This window comes from Theropithecus gelada, chromosome 16, assembly GCF_003255815.1.
Source record: "Theropithecus gelada isolate Dixy chromosome 16, Tgel_1.0, whole genome shotgun sequence".
NCBI classification, from domain to species: Eukaryota; Metazoa; Chordata; class Mammalia; order Primates; family Cercopithecidae; genus Theropithecus; species Theropithecus gelada.
This window is the reverse complement of record NC_037684.1, coordinates 58,418,774-58,441,580: the sequence shown is the minus strand read 5'-3', so window position 1 is coordinate 58,441,580 and position 22,807 is coordinate 58,418,774. Positions and strand designations below refer to the sequence as shown.

The 22,807-nt window shown below is 55.0% G+C and overlaps 1 long non-coding RNA gene across 1 annotated transcript; it reads right to left on the bottom strand.

Moving 5' to 3' along the window:
• Positions 1-6,962: 6,962 nt before the first annotated feature.
• LOC112610034 lies at positions 6,963-9,917 on the bottom strand. Its single transcript, XR_003116265.1, has 2 exons — positions 9,534-9,917; positions 6,963-8,476 (listed from the first exon to the last, which is right to left on the bottom strand). It is a non-coding gene; the product is annotated as an uncharacterized LOC112610034 (long non-coding RNA).
• Between the last annotated feature and the right edge of the window lie 12,890 nt (positions 9,918-22,807).

Sequence of the window (22,807 nt, the reverse complement as noted above, 5' to 3'; positions counted from 1 at the left end):
TGTTTCCTGATTATCCCATAGTCCCTGGCAGAGCTAGCAGAGCCCTTTCTCAGTCTTTGTGACTTCTGTCAAACTCTAAGATGGTTTGTGGGTCTTTCTTCTCCCACGACACTTGAAGCTTCTGGAAGCCCAAGCCCAGAGCCTTAGCTCAAATCTGAAGCTTCAGTGCCACCAAATGCATGTTTGAGTGAATACGTCAGACTGGCCTTCTTTTTTTTTTGTTTGTTTTGTTTTGGTTTTTTTTTGAGACAGAGTCTCGCTCTGTTGCCCAGGCAGGAGTGCAATGGTGTGATCTTGGCTCACTGCAACTTCCATCTCCTGGGTTCAAGAGATTCTCATATAGCCTCCCAAGTAACTGGAATTACAGGTGCGTGCCACCACACTTGGCTAATTTTTGTATTTTTAATAGAGACAGGATTTCACCCTGGCCAAGCTGGTCTTGAACTCCTGACCTCAAGTGATCTGCTCAGCTCGGCCTCCCAAAGTGCTGGGATTACAGGTGTGAGCCACCGCGCCCAGCCTGAACTTTTTTTTGAGATAGAGTCTCGCTCTGTTACCCAGGCTGGAATGCGGTGGCACGATCTCAGCTCACTGCAACCTCTGCCTCCCGGGTTCAAGCGATTCTCCTGCCTCAGCCTCCCGAGTAGCTGAGCCTACAGATGCATGCCACCATACCCAGCTAATTTTTGTATTTTTAGTAGAGACTGGGTTTCACCATGCTGTCCAGGCTGGTCTCAAACTCCTGACCTCGTGATCTGCCTGCCTCCACCTCCCAAAGTGCTAGGATTACAGGTGTGAGCCACCGCGCCCAGCCCTGACCTTCTTTTTGACCTTCCTATCATGTCACCTTTTCCTACAAGGAGGGATTCAATTGGATTTTTTCTTGGATGTCACCTGCTCAGAGCAGCTTTCCTTCACTGCCACCCCTACCCCTGTGTCAGCTTCAGAATAATATTCTGCTTGTTTTCTTCTAAGCACCATCTTCCCATCTTCTCTGGACTTTCCTCATTTGGTCCCTATTAAAATGGAAACTCGGCCGGCGCGGTGGCTCACGTCTGTAATCTCAGCACTTTGGGAGGCCCAGGCGGTCGGATCACGAGGTCAGGGGATCGAGACCATCCTGGCTAACGTAGGGAAACCCCGTCTCTACTCAAAATACAAAAAATTAGCCGGGCGTGGTGGCGGGCGCCTGTAACCCCAGCTATTTGGGAGGCTGAGGCAGGAGAATGGCGTGAACCCGGGAGGCAGAGCTTGCAGTGAGCTGAGATCCGGCCACTGCACTCCAGACTGGGCGACAGAGCAAGACTCCGTCTCAAAAAAAAAAAAAAAAAGGAAACTCCTTGAGGACAGGGCAAAGACAAGCCTTTTTCGTCTGCTGAATTTTTAGCAACAGCAGTGCCCCACACATGCTGAGCCTTCGGTGAATGTGTGTTGAATGAGAGCCTTGGTCCATCCACTTTTCCTTCCCTTCGAATCCCTCTGATCTCAGGCCAGCAGAGGGTGCCGCCTCCACCCAGGATCTCGCCTGGCCCGAACCTTCTCTTCCCTCAGCCCAACAGGCCCCTGCGGGACCCGCTTTCCAAGGGGCGTCTCCTCTATTTTCCGCGAACCCCTGGAGGGGTCTGTGTGGACCAAGGGAGATCAGAGACCCCACCGCACCCGACCCAGGCGGAGACAGCCCACCCGAGCCCGCACGGGTCCTTCCTTCTCCCTGGAATTTGCAGCTGACCCTTCCCGAATGGCTTGCTCCTCTCCTCTCCCCACAAAAGAACAGTGTCCTGGGACTCGGGGTGCGGGGCAGCCGGGTTGGCTGGAGCTGCTCAGTGCGGGGAAGAGCCGTCGAGACGGGGAGAAGGGGCGCTGGCCGGGGAGGAGACGGGGCAGGGAGCGCACTCGCGATCCAGACTCTGGGCGGCGGTCCTCGCGTCCCAGCCGCCTCTCCCGATGACCTCCAGCCGCGAAGGGCGAGCGGGCGGGGGCTGGGCTGCGGGTTCGGGCTCCGGGAGGCCTGCGGGGCCGGGGAGGGGCGTGGAGTGGCCCGAGGACCGGCTTGGGGACTGGGGCAGGTGCCTGGACGGACGCCGGCCGAGGATCTTCCCCGGGGGCGGGTGCAGTGAAAACACCTTGGGAGGCGGCGCCGCGCGGCTGAGCGCAGCTGCCCTGGGAATAGGACGGCGCTCGGCACTGCGAGCAGAGAGCACTTTCATAAATTTTGTATGGGAGGCGCTCCGTGAGCGGGGGCGGGGAGCGGAGCGAGAGGGAGGGAGCTAGCGAGCAAAGGAGGGAGGGAGGAGGAGAGGAGGGGGAAGCCGGGGTGGGGGGGAGGAAGGGAGGCGCCCCGCTCCGCCGATCGCTCGGTCCTGCAAACGCGCGCCGGGCGCTTTCCCCGGAGCTCGGCGGTGCGTGCGAGCGCCCTTTTGCAGCAGCCGCGGCGGCGGTGGTCCGAGGGGGCGGAGAGGAGGGGGCTGCGACCGGCCGGCCAGGGGGCGGCGTCCCCCCACAAAACCGCCTGCAAAGTGCTCCGGGTGGCAGAAGCAGGCCGCCGGCTCCGCGGAGCAAGCCGCTCGCCCCGGGGCTGAGCAAGCGCGCGGGGCTGCCGGGCAGCACCACGGTTGCTTGCGGGCGCCGGTGTCCTCGGCGCGGGGCTGGAGCTCACCATGCCCCTGAGGGGCCGGGCCACCGGGCACGAGCGGATCCCCGGCTTGCCCCCGCCTCGACGCGCTCGGATTAGCTGCAGCTGGCGCCCAGGGATTTGAATCTGGACCCCGGGAGGGAGTGCGCCTAGGCCGACCTCGGAGCGGCGGCCCCGTGGCCAACATGCTTCGCAAAGGTGAGTTGGAGCCGCAGGGGCAAGTTGAAGTTGAATGCGCTCAGAAAGAGCCGTGAGCCCTGGAGCCGCCCGGCGCTGGGGCTCCCGATCCGGGAAGTAGCCCCCGGCGGGCTGGTGGGTTTTGCCGGGCGCACCCGCCGAGGGGCTGCTGCTGGTGCTCAGCTCCCGTCGGTGGCCAGTTGTGAGATCCATGGGGTTTGCTCCATGGATCGAGTGGCCAGGCCTAGAGATCAGGCCCGGAGGGGTCAGTCGGAGACCAGAGTGAGCGGCCGGTGGTGGAAGGGGAGCCGGCCTCCTGGGACCTTTGCTTTGCTGTGATAAAGTTTTGCACTTGCAGGCTCCATCCCCTGCGCGGGCACACGCCCTTGCTTCTGCCGCTTTGTGGAGGCCGAGTCCGCACGGCGCTCCTGTGCAGCCAGCGGTCAGTGACCGCGCGGCCCGGGCGCTCCCCGCGCGCCCTAGCTCCCCAGACGAGGCCCGGACGCGGACGTCTTCTCTGCAGTCCTGCTCTGATCCCCAGGGATGGGCTCTGGGCACCCAGCTGCTGAGGGTGGGGAGCAGCCAGCGCCTGATGTCCAGTTCCTCAAACTTTCCTTATGCTGGGAGTGGAGGGACGCGAAGGCCGTGCCGCCAGTGTGCGCGACCGGTGCCCAGCTCAACTTGAGGACAGCTGGCTTCGCGACCACCTTAGCTAGACGCCCCGGCAGCCCGGCCCAGTACCGAGCGCGGCAAAGTTGGTGCGGGCACCGGGGAAGTCCCGCCGCGGCCCCACGTGGTTGCCACGCTGGGCGCCGTCCCCCGGGCCCTGGGAGGGCAAGTGATCACGCCGGGAGCCCACGGGCCCCGCCACCAGCTGTTCCAGCCTCTGCGTCTGCCTCTCTCCCCTCCCAGGTCCGAGCGGGCTGTGGCGCCCCGCCGGGATCTCCCCGTGCCTGGCCCGGCCGGGAGGCTGAGAAGCCGCGGGGCCTGCGGTTGGCTGCCCCGGCCCTGCGGGAGCCGGCTGAGGCGGGAGCTCAGGTAGCGGAGGGGCCTGATCCCTGCGCTCCGCGCTCCAGCCTTAATCCGCCCCTGTTTCCATGGCAACAGACCGAGGTGTCGTAAGCACAGGATTCTGACCTCACAGCAGGATGGGGAAGGAGAAAACGCGCACGGGGAGGGGGTGGAGGTGGGGGAGGTGGGGGAGGTGGGGGAGGGGGGGAAGCGAAGCCCTAAGATGGGCGGAGAGAAGCAGATGTGGAGGTGATGGCGGAGACCCAGATATAAGCAGGTCAGACAGGTGGGTGGAGGAACCACGCCTTTGGTGGGGCGGTAAAGGCCGTTTGGTGGTCGCAGCTTGGGCCGACCGAGGAAGCTGAGTTGCCCCGTCGTCTTGGAAGAGTCACAAACTTGTGTGTGACTTGTGCCCTCCACGTGGGTCGGTGCAGTGCAGGGGGAAACGCTGGCTGTCTTCCGCTGTGGCGTGGAAGAGTCTCTGGGGCTAGTTGGAGAAACCGCTTTGCAGACACACCCCAGATCCTCCTTTTCCCTGCAGAAAGGCACAAAAAGTCCTTTCAGCAACCGAGCAGTGCTGGCCAAAGTGTCTTTGCACAGAGAAGGTGCTTTTTACAGAGCTGAGCACGAGCCCGGGTCTGAGAAACTTGGGCCTGGAGCATGCAAACTTGCCCCAGTAGGGAAGGCTTCCCAGGCACCTCTAAGAGGCCGCCATGTCTGGGCTGCAGGTCTGTGATAGGGATAATGGAGAGGAACTGACATCTCATTTCCCTTTTGGTCTTTTGTCTTTTGGCAGTTTATAGTTAAAAATGAGCCACCAAGCAGCCCACGCACTTTATTTATATGGTTTAGGTGCCCAGGGAGGCTCCAGCAGCCTCCAAGAGCCTTTCTCTCCCACCCTGGCTAGCCAGAGGCCCAGCTATGGATGAGCCCATTGCATTGTGGAGGCGGCTCCCGGGGGGAGCCTCCTTACCCTGCACAAGAGGTGGCCACTGGAGGCTTAGCAGTCACGTGTGTTTGCTACTCGGGCTGTTTTTTCCTTCCTGCACAGCCTGGTTGGCTGAAGAGGTTCCACCGATAGGTTTCCACCTGAATTGGCCCAAAGGAAGCAGAGAAGAGAAGCCCTTCACTAGGCTGGGCTCAGCCTGGGGACCTGGAGACTGCCCCTAGGACATTGTGTGGACAGAGGACTTGTGTTGGTTCTTTCCTGGGCAGGCAGTTTTCTCTCTTGGCCCCAGATCCTGATCCTTTGGATTTGTTTCTTCTGCACACCTGTATAGGACACTCAGATTCTCTGTATGGATTCTAGGTAGGTGCCCAAAGCCAAAAGCATGCCTGAGGCTAATGCCCAGGGAGGTGGCCATTCAAGTGTCTGCTTCTAGAATTATTCCCAAAGTCTCCAAGCAAAAATTATATAGGAGGCCAGGTGTGGTGGCTCATGGCTATAATACCAGCATTTTGGGAGGCCAAGGTAGGAGGATCACTTGAGACCAGGAGTTCGAGGCCAGCCTGGGCAACAGAATGAGACTCCGTCTCAAAAAAAAAAAAAAATGGAGTCTCACTCTGTTGCCCAGGCTGGAGTGCAGTGGTGCAATCTCAGCTAACTGCAACCTCTGCCTCCCAGATTCAAGCAATTCTCCTGCCTCAGCCTCCCAAGTAGCTAGGACTACAGGTGCACGCCACCATGCTTGACTCATTTTTTGTATTTTTAGTAGAGATGGGGTTTTGCCATGTTGGCCAGGCTGGTCTCAAACTCCTGGTCTCAAGTGATCCGCCCACTTCTGCCTCCTGAAGTGCTGGGATTACAGGTGTGAGTCACCGCACCTGGCCAAAATTTTAAAAAATTATCCAGGTGCAGTGGCATATGCTGGTAGTCCCAGCTACTTGGGAGGCTGAGGTGGGAGGATCACTTGAGTCTGAGAGGTAGGGGCTACAGTGGGCCGAGATTGTGCTACTGCCCTCCAGCCTGCGGGACAAAGCCAGACGCTATTTAAAAAAAAAAAAAAAACCAGACTGGGCACGGTGGCTCACACCTGTAATCCCAGCACTTTGGGAGGCTGAGTTGGGAGGATCACTTGAGGTCAGGAGTTCAAGACCAGCCTGACCAACATGGTGAAACCCTGTCTCTACTAAAAATACAAAACTTAGCCAGTCGTGCTGGCACATGTCTGTTATCCCAGCTTCTTGGGAAGCTGAGGCAGGAGAATCACTTGAACCCGGGAGGCGGAGGTTGCAGTGAGTCGAGATTGTGCCACTGCACTGCAGCCCGGGAAAACATGCAACACTCCATCTAAAAAAAAAAGATATAGGAAGTGTTTAGACAGATCTTGCTATTTTTTTGCCTATAATATGCAGAGCCCTATGTGGGGTCCTGGACCTGAGGGAGTGTAATAATTTAATTATAATTCTGAAAAGGGTTTGAAAGATGATGAAAGAGTAGCCTTCCCTAGATCCTGTGGGGAGGAGGGAAGAGAAGAAAACCCTTATCTTTCTGCAAAGGGCAGGGCTCATGGTCTTGATAATGGGGTGCCCTGTGCAGTGAGGAGTCCAGTGGTATGAAGCCCCAGAGGAGGAGGAAGGCAGGACCAGACCTTGGGCCATGAGGATCATCTTTCTGATTGGTGGTTGTCCTAGTAAAGCTGTCCCCTGGCACGACATTTTGGGAGGACTGGGGGGACTGCCTTGTGTCTCTTAATGAAAGGACTACTGGCCACAGCCCCACCTCTGTGAACTAGAACAGCCCCAGTGGGAGAAAGCTGCTGGCAGTCCTGGTAGCTGAAGGCTTCAGCAGCTGCCCTCCCTGCTTCTCCCTCTCGTGGCCTAGCCGGCAAAACTAGGGATATTAAAAGCAAGCCTCTGGTTGAGAGGTGAGAGGCAGGAGGGCAAGCGAGGCCCCGAGCCACCCGGCAACATCCAGGAAGGAAGGGCGGCCTGTCGGGGGTTTGCTTTGCCAGAAGTGGCCTGCTTAAGGTCAGGACCCACGGTTTTCATGTGTAGAGCTATAAAAACAGAATGCAAATCAAGAGCCTCTGGGCTAATACAGAACCTTTCCTTAAAGTTTTTGTCTTGTTAAGCAAGAAAATAGAGTGCCAAATAGGCTTTGTTAAGTGGCAGTCTAATTAATAATTTAAAATCTTGTAACTGTCTTTCATTAGAATTTATCTGTACATCAACCACAAAATCAGTCAAACACACTCATTTATAAGTTAATGCCATCCCTGAATAATTCAGCAAGAGCTAGATTAAGGCCTGCAACCCAGCAAGATGCATTTGGTTCCGTTGGTCTCCATGGGCAGATGGGCTGGGCTGGTGGCAGATTTGGGCTTCTCTTTTGTGGAAAGAAGGGAAGGCAAAGGGAAGGAGGGACCGTGGTGGCGTCAGACGGTTGCTTGACTTGAATCCAGAGCTCCTCTAGGTGTTTGGAGAGCCTTCATGTGGCCAGGTGTGGGCAGGCTACATCTCTGCTTCTCTCTGGGGGCAACCAAGACTTGGAGCTATTAGTAATACAGCTGCCCTTAGCCCCAGTGACGAGGCAGAGAGAAGACTGTTCCATGGGTGGCCAAGACACTCTTTTCTGTGCAGAGGAAGTATAGAGGGGAGATGCAAGAGCCCTTATCAAGCTGTGAGGCTTTTTAGCCCAAATCCAGGTGCAGAAGTCAGATTTCCGTCTTCTCAGCCCATTTCTGTCCCAATCAAGGCAGGTAGCCTGGTGGAACCAATCTCACCAAAACAGCTTCTTTCCTTAGGAGCTTCTGGGCTGCTGCTCTCCTCAAAGCTCTGGGTCCTTATGCCAGAAAAAAAGAAGCCAAGAGGAGAGATTTTAGGGGAGCACCCTGACAGAGAGGAGAGGCAGAGCGAGTTGCTAAGTAAAGCCCATGCATGCATTTTCTCACCAGTAGCCAGAATAACAGCAAGGACAGCAGAGCGACGTTCCTGTGAGCTCAGACAACATAGAAAAAGTGTTTTGGTTCAGTTCCCACCATGCCAGCACGGAAACAATTCCTTACTGCAGAGTGTTCAGGTCCATTTTCGACAGGGAAACTGTTCATGACCCACACTCCCAGCACGAGCCCTGGTTCCTCCACAGTAGGAATGAGCTTCAGAGTTTCTGGCCTCCGCCTCGGCTTGCCAACCCGGAGCCCTCTGGGCGGGTACATGGCTCTGTGGAAGGAGACCAGGTAGACACCCGGGGCAGACACACGCTCCATGCCAGGAGAGGTTCTGGGCCGAGTTTGAGAAGAAGAAGTCTCAAGAGGAAAAGGCAGGGGAAGGGGTAGGTGTTTGCCCCTGGCCAGTGCTGGAGTTGAAAGCAGATGGCATCGAGGAGGGGGAGTTGTGTGGGGCGAGTCCAACTCCAAGCTCTGACCATGTCTTTGGGATGAGGCTTGAAAAAGGACAGAGCGGTTCACTTGCTGGAGATGAGAAGGAGGGGCAGGCGTCGTGAAGGATGTCGAGAGCGGAACTGCCTGGTACCATCTGCAGTGAAGTAGTGGTTAAGGTTAAAGCAGAGAGGAGATGACAGGGAGGGAACAGATGGCCGAGGCAGCAAAATAGCTGGCGAAACGGGAGCGGAGCCTCCAGGGACGGCAGAAGCCAGGACCTCCACGCAGAGTGCCGGAAGCAGCCCTTTCCTCGGGGTGCAGTGGCCGGACCTCCCTGGGCAGAAGTGAGACAGAGACAGGAGTCAGGAAGGGACCCCGGTGCGAGGGCCCCCCCCAAGGCCTGGAGAAGAACTGAGGGAACCGGCAGCTCCAAGGCTAGGGCTGCAGGAGCAGGGGCCTCCAGGGATGTCGAGGAACTGGAGAGAGGAGCCCACTGACTTGGTGTCCATCACTAGAATGAGTCACGGCCACCTCGGGCTTCACAGAGCATGCCCAGCCAAGCCTGCGGTGAGGAGATATGGATGCTAGCTGGAAACAGGCAGCAGGCAATAACCTGCTCTTCCCCACCTGCGCGTCCCTGTCCACATGCTGCCAATAGCCGCTTGCGTTTACTGAGCCTCACTGAGGGTGCTCCATGCCTTATCTCATGCCACCTCACGACCACCCTGCAGGATCCGTCTGTGCTTATTCCAGATGAGGAAACTGAGGCATAGCTAGCTGGAGTCCCTTTCCCTGGGCCACCCAGCCGGCACACTGCTGAGTCAGGATGCAGCCCCCGCTCTGTCTGTCAAGCCCACCCTCCCCCTTGCTCTCTGGACCTCTGTGCTCCACTGTCTCACGTGCCCATCTGTCTTGATTTCTCTGACATTTGTTTTGTGGGGCGCTGGGCGCTGCTGATTCATTTCTGGCTTCTCACAGAGCTTGCTGGTGGTTCCCGTGCACTCCCCTCTGCGGTTCCTCAGGAACTTCTCTGTCTGGGATCTGGGACCCCGGGGGCCTGAGCTGCTGTCTCATATGCCCTCTCCTACTCCCTCTCCCCTGGTGTCTGGAAGACACAGTCCTCACCTCTGTTTCCTGCCCTGGTTTCTTCCTTGGGGACAGAGATGGGACAGTGGGGCCAGGAACCCTCCTGCCTGCGTTCATGCCTCTGAGAAAGGCCCAGGGCCATGGTTTATTTGGGGGCTGGGCTCTGCTTGGGCTCTCAGCCCTGCCCATGGTTTGCTCTCCCTGGCTTCCCTTCCAGGGTGACCTGATGGACTTGCTAGCACAGCCCCGGAACACACCGGTTCCCCCACCTATACCTGCCCCTCTAGCCTTGTAGTGCTCCCTACCTCCTGGGGGGGCCTTCCCACAGCCCAGCCCTAGCCTGCCAGGCAGGATGGCAGCTGCAGGGCTCAGCTGTCCTCCAGAAAGAGCTTCTCCTGTCCCCTTCCAGCCACAGTTGAGTCCCAGAGAGGTCAATGCTCCCTGTGCTTCTTTAGGAAAAGAAAGAAGATGAAACAAGCAGGGAGTCTCGCCGATCTGAGGGTGCAGGAGGGTGGTATCCTGCCTCGGAGCTCTGCCACGGTGAGGCACGTGCTTCCGAACCTGTGATCACTGTCTAACCAGTCAGTGAAGCGTGGAAACGAAACTGCAAACATTCCCTGCTATCTGATTCAGGAGAGTCACTCTGGAGGCCTCTGTGCTGGCACAGCAATAAAGAGTTGGCACCACAGCGTATGTGTGTGTGTGTACAGAAGCACACCTGGCAAGCACGCAACAGGCTCCCTGGAGAGTGTGTGCCAGAGGTCACTGTTGCAGGGCAGTACCCCCCAAGTGCACCAGAGCCTCTGCTGGCACCCACACCATCAGTCTACCAGCGGGGTTTGGCGCCATGGCACGCTGGTGAGCCACTCAGTGGGGGCAGGGGCTCCCAGGAGTGGGCGGGCCAGTGCCGTGTGTGCTACCTGTCAGGAACAACACTTGCTGAGTGGGTGTGTGGCTCGCCCTCACAGGGGGTGGGTGGGCACGACTCATGACTTGTCTGCCAGGGGACAGAGACCACTGCAGCCCCCAGCAATGGGCCTTTGGCAGCTTACTGAGTTGATTCCAGAGGGTGGTGGCATCATGGTGACAACCACATCAGCCAGGGTAGGTCTGTGGGAAATTGAGCGAGAGTCTCTCCCAAGTCAGGACAGAAGCTGGGCTCCCAACTGTCAGCCCACCGAGGTGGCAGGAAAGTTTGCTTCTGCCTCTAAAATCATCCTCACAGGGTTTGCTATCTCTTTCCGGGCACCAGAGCCAGCACATGGTGAAGAGGGCCTTTACATATGCCTATGTCGAGAGATTCATGAGGCCCTAGGGGGGAAACTGGCATTCTTCTGACCATGATTTATTTATAGGGCGATGGGATGATGGGGATATGGAGGCTAAGATGCCTCCATTAGTGAGACGCACACAAGGCAAGAAGCTTGCTCTGCATTTGACATTTAGTGGGACGACTGCTACCAGGGAGCTGCTGTTTCTTTTCGAAGGTTTTGCCTTTAATGTTCTATTCATGGGCTTGTCTGAGCAAGCTGGGAGAAGGAAGGAGCACATGTGGAGGTGGGCCTGGGGTCTGCAGCCGGCCAACCTCAGGGGAGGCAGGGCCCAGGGAGGTCACTCGATGGCCGGTGTGGGGCACCTGGGCAGGCCGGATGCTGGGGACAGCGGCTCTGCTCTGGCGCTGCAGCCCGGCCGCCCGCCTGCCCGCCTGCTGCCGCCTGTCGCTGGCGTGTGCCGCATGTGTCTCTCTGTCTCTCATCACACGCTGCCAGACTCCGCCTCTCACCACAGCCCTGTGGCAACCCTGGCTTTGGCCTTGCCACGGCCCTTTCCTTTCCCGGAACTGTGGGGCTGTGGAAAGACCACCGAGGCTGGCACCCTGAGGCTGCATCCAGTCATCTCTGAGGCAGACTCAGTAGAACCCCAGACATGTCTCCGTGTCTCTGGGCCTCAGTTTACCCATCTGTAATATGACTAGATCGATGGTCTTTCAAAGTTTTTTTTGTTTTTTGTTTTTGTTTTTGAGACAGAGTCTCGCTGCGTCACCCAGGCTGGAGTGCAGTGGGACGATCTTGGCTCACTGCAACTTCCGCCTCCCGGGTTCAAGTGATTCTCCTGCCTCAGCCTACTAAGTAGCTGGGATTACAGGCACCCACCACCACAACCGGCTAATTTTTGTATTTTTAATTGAGACAGGGTTTCACCATGTTGGCCAGGCTGTTCTCAAACTCCTGACCTCAGGTGATCCTCCCAACTCAGCCTCCCAAAGCACTGGGATTACAGACGTGAGCCACCACGCCCGGCCTTCAAATGTTCTTCAATAGCAGGAGTTTTTTCAAATGGTACCTAATGTCAGAGCCCAGGGCAGGGGGGCCATGATCAGAGTCAGAGCCAGAGCCAGGGGGAAGAGCTTCCTCCTTTGGCCTCGGTGCCACCCAGGCCGCCCCTCCAGCTTGGAGGCTCTGGAGTCCCTTGTGGTCCCTCCTAGCAGGACATAGGAAACCACTGGGTGTGCTGAGCGTTGTGTGTTAACAAGGAGGATGGTCCGCTGTCCACGGGGCAAGGGGTTTGAGTTCTGTCACCTGTGGCTGGTGAGATATTTCATCCCCTCCTTTCAGACCCCTTGCGGCCACTCGACTCTCTCCGCCCGGATCGAGAAAGGGGTTGTCCACACTTGGAGTCTCCTTATTCTCACCTCTCACCCCTCAAGCCAAACCCTGCTTTTTCCCCGGCATCCACAGTCACTGCTCTGGCTTGACGCTAAACCCGACAGACCTTTTCCTTATCTCCTTGACCTTCTGGGGCATTGGCCCTGTTGGCCGTCCTGTTTCCTTGGCTTCCCTGATGGCAGCCTCCGTGGTTCCACGGCTGCCCCTCTTGGCCGTCTTGGCCAGCTTCCCTCCTCTTACCACTTCTCAAATGTGGCACCTCCCTGGGCAGCGCCATGCTTGGCTTCTGGGGCGTTCATTGCAGTGGCCGGCCTTTGGCTGACTCCCCTGATATCCCATCCCCAGCCTCTGATGTCCAGAGCCACCTGCCCACCAGTGTCCTCACTGGTGGTCTCACAGGCCTCTCAAACCCAGCGTGTCTGAAATTGCCTCTTCCTCATTTTCCCCATCATGGCATCTGGCACCATTGCTCTCCAGCCACCCCCAGCTCAAGAGCTGACCCCTGACCTCCCCGCACCCTCCGTCCCTCGCAAAGCCTTGCCCTTCTCCCGTGGCGCCCTTCCCACCTCCTCCATCACTGCCTGCTCTGCCTCCACCCGAGCCCAGGCCACCATCATCTCCTGACCCTCCCAGCAGCCTCCTGTCTTGCCTTTGCTGAAACCAGGTCTTACATAGTGGCTGGATTCCACAGTGCCCTGTGCTCTTGTCTCTCTCGTCTTAGAACCCCTCAGCGATTCCCTTTTTCATCAGGGGGATGGCCTGCCATGTCCTTCCTCCTGGCCCCACCACAGCTCTGACCTTCTTTCTCCCCACTGCTTTGAACTCTGAGCTCCAGGTCTACCGAACTTCTTTGGATTCAACTGAATGATGTTCTTTGTTTTTTGTTTTTGTTTTTTTTTTTTCCTTTAAGATGGAGTCTTGCTCTGTCGCCCAGGCTGGAGTGCAGTAGCGCACGATCTTGGCTCACTGCAACCTCTGTCTCCCAGGTTCAAGCAATCTCCTGTCTCAGCTTCCCAAGTAGCTGGGATTACAGGTGCACACCACCACACCTGGCTAATTTTTGTATTTTTAGTAGAGACAAGGTTTTACCATGTTGGCCAGGCTGGTCTCGAACTCCTGATCTCAGGTGATCCGCCTGCCTCGGCCTCCCAAAGCATTGGGATTACAGGCGTGAGCCACTGCGCCCAGCCTGAGTCATGTTCTTTTGTCTTGAAAGATCTGCACAAGCAGCTCATTCTGCCTAGAACACTCCGTGGCTGCTTCCCCTGCACTCCCATCCTCAGGTCTCAACTTAACACACATCTTCTGGGGAAAGTCCCTTCACGCCTTGAATGGGGAGAGTGGGGGGTCCTGAGAGCTCTGTAGGGCCCTGCACGTCCCTGTCATGGTACGCAGCCTGCCTTGTTGCAATGGTAATACTTTTACATGATCTGTCTTCCCCGCCGGATGGTGGTGAGTTCCAAGAGGAGACTGGAACTTCTCCATCCTGTGCCCCTCCAGATCCCTCACGCTACTCTCTGTCCTCCAGGGTTGGCTTGCCCAAGTTCAACAGTGGGCTTCCACACCCTCCCACTTCCAGCTGGGTCTGCCAAGGGTGAGTCCCCATGGGCACTGGGTGTCCCTCTGCAAAAGGCTGCCCAAAGGTTTTCCCAGAAGCACAGTCTGAGTTTCAAAAATTCAAGCAAGGGCCGGGCGCGGTGGCTCAAGCCTGTAATCCCAGCACTTTGGGAGGCCGAGATGGGCGGATCACGAGGTCAGGAGATCGAGACCATCCTGGCTAACACGGTGAAACCCCGTCTCTATTAAGAAATACAAAAAACTAGCCGGGCGAGGTGGCAGGCGCCTGTAGTCCCAGCTACTCGGGAGGCTGAGGCCGGAGAATGGCGTGAACCCGGGAGGCGGAGCTTGCAGTGAGCTGAGATCCAGCCACTGCAGTCCAGCCTGGGTGACAGAGCGAGACTCCGTCTCAAAAAAAAAAAAAAAAAAAAAAATTCAAGCAAGTAGTTTATTTGGGAAATGATCCAAGGAAATGCCAGGAAGCAAGTGCGAGGGTGAAACAGAGAAGGGGAGAAGCCAATCAGGGACTCATTGGGTCAAGTAGTTACCACTGTGGGCACCAGAGCTTAACCCTGCTGCACAACTTTGGGATGCAGTCTAGAACCCGCACTTCAAAGTTATCAAACCCCAAGGGTGAGGGAGCTGGGGTATTTATGTTCCAGGGTGAGGGAACTGGGGTATTTATATTCCAGGGTGAGGGAGCTGGGGTATTTATGTTGCAGTGCCCACCGGTCACTGGCTGAGTCTTGTTCCTGTAGAGGTATTCATTCCTAGCACATTTGGCCTGCTCTGTAGGTGAGCAAAGCCAGCTCTGCTGCTAGAGAAAGCCCTGAGGCAAAGAAATGCAAGTCCTGGCGGCTGAAAGTCAGGCGGGTGTGCTGAAATGGTCAAAGTCAGGGCTGTGGGCAGGCCCTCGCAGTAGCTGCTACACAGCCCCTGCCACTAGCTCTCCTGGCAGCTCTTTCTACCTCTGAGTTCAGTAAGAGCTCCCCCTCACTCAGCCCTGGGGGTCTGTATGTGTTGGGGGTGGTTATGACTTCATCTCTGAGGCCTTCCCTGTTCCCTGCACTCCTGTCTTCTTCTTTATTCATCAAATTGCTCAATCTGAAAATGCTCTTTCCTATCAGGACCCCACTAAAACAGCATCCTGCACAAAATAGAACATAGCAGGCCAGGTGTGGAGGCTCACCCCTGTGATCCCAGCACTTTGGGAGGCCAAGGAGGGCAGATCACTTGAGGTCACAAGTTCAAGACCATCCTGGCCAACATGATGAAATCCTTCTGTACTAAAAATACAAAATTTAGCCGGGCATGGCGGCAGGTGCCTGTAATTCCAGCTACTTGGGCGGCTGAGGCAGGAGAACTGCTTGAACCCAGGAGGTAGAGGTTGCAGTGAGCCAAGATTGCACCACTTCACTCCAGCCTCGGTGACAAAGCGAGACTCTATCTCAAAAAAAAAAAAAAAAAAAAGAAAAGAGCACATAGCGACATTAGGTAAAAAGTGTTGGATCAGTAAACATGAGTTGATTGGATAATAAATGTTGATTGAATGATTGTACACATAGATTGGACCACAAGAAACTTAGTACCAAAACCTAATATTCAAATTATTCTGTAACCATAAGAAAAATTAAATCATAATCTAGGGCTTTAAAAAAAAAAAAAAGAGAGAGAGGGAGAAAAAGAGAAAGAAAAAATAGAAACAGTACCAGGAACCAGGAGGAAATGGGGAATTTTTAGTGAGGAGGATGTAGAAGAGTCCTACCACGCAATTTTCCCTGTGCAACGCCTCATTAAAAGCAGAAAACGCAGGTTTCATTAGCCCCAAGTTACAGATGAGGATACTGAGGCTCTGGTGGGGGCTAAGTAGCTGGGGCAGGGCCCTACGGCTGCTGCTGCCTCACCCCAGCCCAGGTGTGTTCCTTGTGGCCCCAGGAGGCCAGCAGGCATGGAAAGACTGGTCTTCTGGACCACAGAGGATGCCCAGCAGAGCAGGCGCTGTGTTGGGAAAAGAAATAACCTCTCGTTTGGAAAAGTTGAGGGTTGTACTTGGCAGATTTGTTTGGAACAAAATTTGCACTATCGATTCTGTGGCAAATGGAAACCTCTCGTGGACATTCTCTGAGCTTCAGCGATCTGAAATGTTTAAACGAGGCCAGACCAAACATGACGAGATAAAATTGCCAGAGGAAGCTGAGCTCAGGTGGTGCCTAAGGTGAGAAGACTCTGCCTCTTTTGTCTTGGCTCCCATCTGTGAAATTGACTTGTTACTTTGAACTGCTTCCTCTCCTCCCAGGGAGGGCTCCAGGGGTGTCGCTCAGGCCTGCGGTTTAAAAAGAATCTCCCCCCCCAGCGAGCAAGCGACGAGGGAAAGAGGCCTGGCAACTTCTCGGGCCATGCTCAAGAGAATGCACCAGCCAAAGGGGACATTTTAGCACTCACACATGACTCGCGGGGCAGCAATTAGCCCCGGGGCTGCCTTGAGATTGTAATGGTGATCATCTTACTGTAATTGGCCCACTGCCCCTGATGGACTGGTCTTTCTGCTTTCATGGCCAATTCTGATTGCAGAGATTCATGGGAGCCCATTGGAAATGGGGGATTATTGCAAGGAGATGAGTGACCTGGCCTCCCAAAGCCTCCAGGCAAAGGAGTAGCTCCAGGATGTACAGCCCTCCGTGGTCCCTCTCCTGGCCTCTCTGCTCTGGCCTTTCCCTGCACCCCACCAGCTCCTCCTCTTGCCCCACATCCAAAGCCAAGGACCCACCCACCCCTTGCTCTCCAACACCGCCTTTCACCTTCCCCTCCCCCAGCTAAGTGCCTAGAATTCCTGGCTTTCCCAGCTTTATTTCCCAGAAGTAAGAGCCCAGTGGAGCCAGCCATATCATGACTCCTGTTGGACCATGTTACAGACCATGATCACCAACCAATTCTCTTTTTTTTTTTTTTTTTTGAGACAGAGTCACGCTCTGTCACCCAGGCTGGAGTGCAGTGGCGCGATCTCGGCTCACTGCAGCCTCTGCTGCCTGGGTTCAAGCGATTCTCCTGCCTCTGCCTCTGCCTTCTGAGTAGCTGTAATTACAGGCACCTGCCGCCATGCCTGGCCAATTTTTGTGTTTTTAGTAGAGACAGGGTTTCACCATCTTCGCCAGGCTGGTCATGAACTCTTGACCTTGTGATCCACCTGCCTCGGCCTCCCAAAGTGCTGGGATTACAGGTGTGAGCCGTGGCGCCCCGCCTGATCACCGACCAGTTCTCTATCCATGGATGAGCGGACACCTTTTATCTTGCCAGCCAGGAGGGATATGGAAGGCTCTCTCCATGTGACCAACGTTATTTAACAACAATTGACTGCCTGCCTTCTGCTGGCACTGAGGATGAAGTGGTGAATACAATCCAAGCCACCGAGCACGATGGCTCACACCTGTGATCCAAACACTTAGGGAGGCCGAAGTGGGAGGATCACTCAAACCCGGGATTTCAAGACCGGCCTGGGAAACATAGTGAGACCTCATCTCCACAAAGTTTTCTTTTTTTTTTTTTTAATTAGCCAGGTATGGTTGTGTGTGCCTGTAGTCCCAGCTATTTGGGAGACTGAGGGGGGAGCATTGCTTGAGCCCAGGAGATGGAGGCTGCAGTGAGCCGTGATCACACCATTGCATTCCAGCCTGGGTAGCAGAGCAAGATTCCATCTCTAAATAAATAAATAAACGAATAGGCCAGGCGCGGTGGCTCAAGCCTGTAATCCCAGCACTTTGGGAGGCCCAGGCGGGCAGATCACGAGGTCAGGAGATCGAGACCATCCTGGCTAACACAGTGAAACCCCGTCGCTACTAAAAATACAAAAAAATTAGCCAGGTGTGGTGGCGGGTGCCTGTAGTCCCAGCTACTCGAGAGGCTGAGGCAGGAGAATGGTGTGAACCCGGGAGGTGGAGGTTGCAGTGAGCCGAGATCACACCACTACACTCCAGCCTGGGCGACAGAGCAAGATTCCGTCTCAAAATAAATAAATAAATAAATAAATAAATAAATAAATAAATAAATTCCAAGTTTCCTGTTTTTATGGAGCTGACATTCTAGTTGGGGTGGAGAAATAGACAATAAACAACTCTATATATATAGAGACGGAGTCTTGCTCTGTAGCCCAGGCTGGAGTGCAGTGGCAAGATCTTGGCTCACTGCAACCTCCGCCTCCTGGGTTCAAGCGATTCTCATGCCTCAGCCTCCCAAGTAGCTGGAATTACAGATGCCTGCCATCGTGCCTGGCTAGTTTTTTTTTTTTTTTTTTTTTTTTTGAAGAGATGGGGTATCACCATGTAGGCCAGGCTGGTCTCGAACTCCTGACCTCAAGTGATCCACCCACATCAGCCTCCCAAAGTGCTGGGATTATAGGTGTGAGCCACTGCGCCCAGTTAAACAACTATATTCTATCAGGTGGGGTAGGTGCTTTGAAGAAAATTGAAAGTTGAAGAACAGAGGGTGACCGGAGAGCAGTTATTTTAGGGAGATTGGCAGGAAGTCTTTCTGATAGATGGACATTCGAACAGAGGCCTATGCAGAGTGAGGGAGTGAGGGAGGGCACTGCAGACGTTAGAGCTGCTTCTCCCTGCGGAGGGCTCTCCTGGCGGAAGGAACGACAGCAGGTGCAAAGGCCTTGCGTCAGGGTGTGCTTGCTACAGTACCTGGCTGTCTCCGTTCTGGGGCTGTGGGCAGGGCCGGCATTCTGTGTTGCGACCTGTGGAGTGGTTTGAGATTCCTTTGGAAAGTACCAGAACCAGAACTTGCGGTCAGTCCCAAGTCCATCGGCCACTTGGCCAGGGGTTCAGGGACCAAGGCAACAGCTATGGCGGCGGGCAGGAGGAGGAGCAGCTGAGCTGGGGATCCCCCTTTACATCAGGGTCAGATGCTTCTCTCTCTCGGCTGTTTATGTGGCCCAGGCTGCAGTTTGAGTATAAGGTCAGAGATTGATTCTCATGAATCCTGCCTTTTCCTTTTTTTGTTTTTTGAGATGGAGTCTTGCTCTATCGCCCAGGCTGGAGTGCAGTGGTGTGATCTCGTCTCACTGCAACCTCTGCCTCCTGGGTTCAAGCAGTTCTCCTGCCTCACTCAGCCTCTCCAGTAGCTGAGATTACAGGCACATGCCACCACGCCCAACTAATTTTTGTATTTTTAGTAGAGATGAGATTCACCATGTGGGCCAGGATGGTCTCAAACTCTTGATCTCGTGATCCGCCCACCTCAGGCTCCCAAAATGCTGGGATCACAGGCATGAGCTACCACACTAGGCCAACGTTTGTACTTTTAGTTGAGACAGGATTTCCCCGTGTGGACCAGGCTGGTCTTGAACTCCTCACCTCAGGTGATCCACATGCCTTCCACAGTGCTGGGATTACAGGCGTGAGCGACTGCGCCTGGCGAACCCTGTCTTTTTACTCCACAGCATACAACATAGAATTTAGTTCTGTGTACAGCCTTGTCTTTTTCAGTCACTGTCTCATTGATACATCACCCTTTTCTCCCCATCTACACCGTTGGTTCCAGCCAGACCAGAACCCCTGGGGCCTGCAGTCATTTCCTGAATGAACTCTCACTGTGCTCCAGGCAGGGTGGGAGCCAGTAAACCCTGGGCTGAGGCTCAGTCTGCAGGCCCAGGAAATTTACAACCTGCTAGGAGAGAGAAGCCACACGCTGGATAAGTGAAAGGATGGTGTAGGTAATAAGGAAGGCACTTTCAAGCCAGGGGGAAGGCAGCTGGAGGAGAGGTACCTGCCCACCAGGTGCACCTGGGAGGCTTTGTGAGAGGAAGACGGGCTTGACGGGAAGGTTGGAAAGGCTGGAGAGCAATGCGGCAACCAGTGCTTAGGCCACGGTCATTGTTCGTGCCACGGAGCGGTGGCGGATCAGTTAGTGGTAGGGCAGATTGGTGGGAGCCCAACTGTTGCAAAGCCTCAAGAACCAGTGAGGAGGACGGTTGGTTGACTCAACAGCCACAGAATTTTTTTGAACTTCCCAAATGCATACCCAGGGAGCAGACACTGGAAACCTACAGATTGGCAAAAAGAAGAAAATCACTACAACCCCACAGCCCAAAGAGCAAAGTGTGGGAAAACTCATCCCTCCCAGGGCGTTCGTGCATTTCATAATCCGGCTACGCTTCCTTCCTACATTCACGCAGATGTACCCGTCTTGTTTAATTAACAGTATTTCTCAAACACCTTTCTATGTTGGTAATTCCTTTTTTTCAATGTGTCAAAATTTTATTTTATGTTTTCTTATGTTTGTCATTCTAAGCTTTTTTTTTTTTTTAGACAAGGTCTTAATCTATCCTCTGGGCTAGAGTGCAGTGGCATGCTTGTGTTTCGCTTCAGCCTGTAAGTCCTGGGCTCAAGCAATCCTCCCACCTCAGCCTCCCGAATAGCTGAGACTACAGGCGTGCACCACGATGCCCAGATAACTTTTTTTGTTTGTTTTAATGGAGTTTGCCCAGGCTGGTCTCAAACTCCTGACCTCAGGCGATCCCCCCACCTCGGCCTCCCAAAGTGCTGGGATTACAGGCATGAGCCACCAAGCCTGGCCTAAGCCTCAGCTTTTTGTTATTGTTGTTGTCTGTTTTTTTGGTTTTGTTTTGAGACGGAGTCTTGCTCCGTCACCCAGGCTAGAGTACAGTGGCGTGATCTCGGCTCACTGTAAGCTCCACCTCCCGGGGTCAAGCAATTCTCCTGCCTCAGCCTCGCAAGTAGCTGGGATTACAGGTGCGTGCCACCATGCCCGACTAATTCTTTTGTATTTTTAGTAGAGACGGGATTTCCCCATGCTGGCCAGGCTGGTTTCGGACTCCTGACCTCATGGTCCAACTGCCTTGGCCTCCCAAAGTGCTGGGATTACAGGCGTGAGCCACTGTGCCCAGCCAAGCCTCAGTTTTAATGACTGCACAATGCTCCATTATGGAATCTGCCAGCACCCTCAGATTGGCAAGACCACTGTTAGAGACCATGCTACAGCCAGCGTCTGGCATCCTGGCCTACCCACTTTGTGAGTTTCTGAGCAGAGGCAGGGGAGCAGGATGAGAGGCCAAGGCCTTCACAGGGAGCTGGCTGGGTGGAGGCCAGAGCAAGAGGTCGGTGGTATCCATTGGCACCACCCCAAGCAGCCAGACGGGACTTGAATTACTATCATCCAATTATGTGGAGAGGAAGAGAGAGTGTGTGTGTGTGTGTGTGTGTTGGGGCTGTGAATATGGCCTAGGTCTCCAGTGAAGCCGACTGTGGGTGATCCAGAGGAGGAAAGTGTGCAGAGGTGTTCATTTTCTTTGGGATCCGGGTGGCTTGTGGCATCAGAAAACTGTGGCTGGAGTATGAGGAGGGGCATACCCCTTGCTTCTGATTTGGGCCAGGGGATTTGTGTGATTCTGACATATTTGTAGACTTTCAACTGTGGCACTAGAAGGGACCTTATAGCTGGAAGATTGAAGCTCAGAGAGCTGCAGTGCTTTGCCCAACATCATATGGCACTGGAAATGGTCAGCCAATGTGTTCCATAGAGCATGGCGGGTAACACACCCTTCGCCTTTCCAGGACCCCATCGCCAACCTCTTCCTGTACCTCTACCCAGCTGAGCACACATTAAAAAAAAGAAAAGGCCGGGCACAGTTGCTCATGCCTGTAATCTCCGGATTTTGGAAGGCTGAGGCAGGAGGATTGTTTGAGGCCAGGAGTTCAAGACCAGCCAACATGGCCAAAGCCAGTCTCTACTAAAAAAAAATGCAAAAATTAGCCAGGCATTGTGGCGCGCGCCTGTAATGCCAGCTACTTGGGAGGCCGAGGGACGAGAATCACTTGAACCTGGGAGGCGGAAGTTGCAGTGAGCTGAGATCGTGCCACTGCACTCCAGCCTGGGCAACAGAGCGAGAGATTATCTCAAAACAAAAACAAAACAAAACAAACTTGGCCAGGTGTGGTGGCTCATGCCTATAATCCCAGCACTTTGGGAGGCTGAGGCGGGAGAGTCACTTGAGCCTGGGAGGTCAAGGCTGCAGTGAACCATGATTGCACCACTGCACCCCATCCTGGGTGACTGAACAAAACCCTGTCTCAAAAATCCAGCTGGGTGCGGTGGCTCACGCCTGTAATCCCAGCACTTTGGGAGGCTGAGGTGGGCGGATTGCCTGAGGTCAGGAGTTGGAGACCAGCCTGGCCAACATGGAGAAACCCGGTCTCTACTAAAAATACAAAAAAATTAGCTGGGCCTGGTGGCACGCGCCTGTCATCACAGCTACTTGGGAGGCTGAAGCTTGAGAATTGCTTGAACCTGGGAGGCGGAGGTTGCAGTGAGCCGAGATCGCGCCATTGCACTCCAGCCTGGGCCACAGAGCAAGGCTCTGTTGCAAAAAAAAAAAAAAAAAAAAATTGCAAAACTCCCCCAAATATGACATTCCTAATTCCCCTTACCCTACCTATTAAAAGAAAAGAGTCCAGGCATGGTGGCTCATGCCTGTAATCCCAGCACTTTAGGAGGCCAAGGCAGGTGGATCACCAGATCAGGAGATCGAGACCATCCTGGCTAACACAGTGAAACCCCATCTTTACTAAAAAATAAAAAAATTAGGCGGACGTGGTGGAGGGCGCTGGTAGTCCCAGGTACTCGGGAGGCCGAGGCAGGAGAATCGCTTGAACCCAGGTAGCGGAGGTCGCAGTGAGCCGAGATGGTGCCACTGCACTCCAGCCTGGGCGACAGAGCGAGACTCTGTCTCAAAAAAAAAAAAGGAGGCCGGGCGCGGTGGCTCAAGCCTGTAATCCTAGCACTTTGGGAGGCCGAGACGGGCGGATCACGAGGTCAGGAGATCGAGACCATCCTGGCTAACACGGTGAAACCCCGTCTCTACTAAAAAGTACAAAAAACTAGCCGGGCGAGGTGGCGAGCGCCTGTAGTCCCAGCTACTCGGGAGGCTGAGCCAGGAGAATGGCGTAAACCCGGGAGGCGGAGCTTGCAGTGAGCAGAGATCCGGCCACTGAACTCCAGCCTGGGTGACAGAGCGAGACTCCGTCTCAAAAAAAAAAAAAAAAAAAAAGGAAAGAAAAGAAAAAAGAAAGAGAAGGAGAGAGAAAGAGAGAGAGAGAGAGAGAGAGAGAGAGTCAGAGTCTTGTTCTGTTATCCAGGCCGGAGTGCAGCAGCGCTATCCCAGCTCACTGCAGCTTCAACCTCCTGGGCTCAGGCGATCCGCCCACCTCAGCCTCTTGAGTAGCTGGAACCGCAGGTGTGCGCCACCACGCCAGCCATGAGCCCTGTGGCCTCTCTGGACATACCAGTGACTGTCCTTGCTCGATGGAGCCTTCCTCCTCATCAGAGGAAAGGACTTG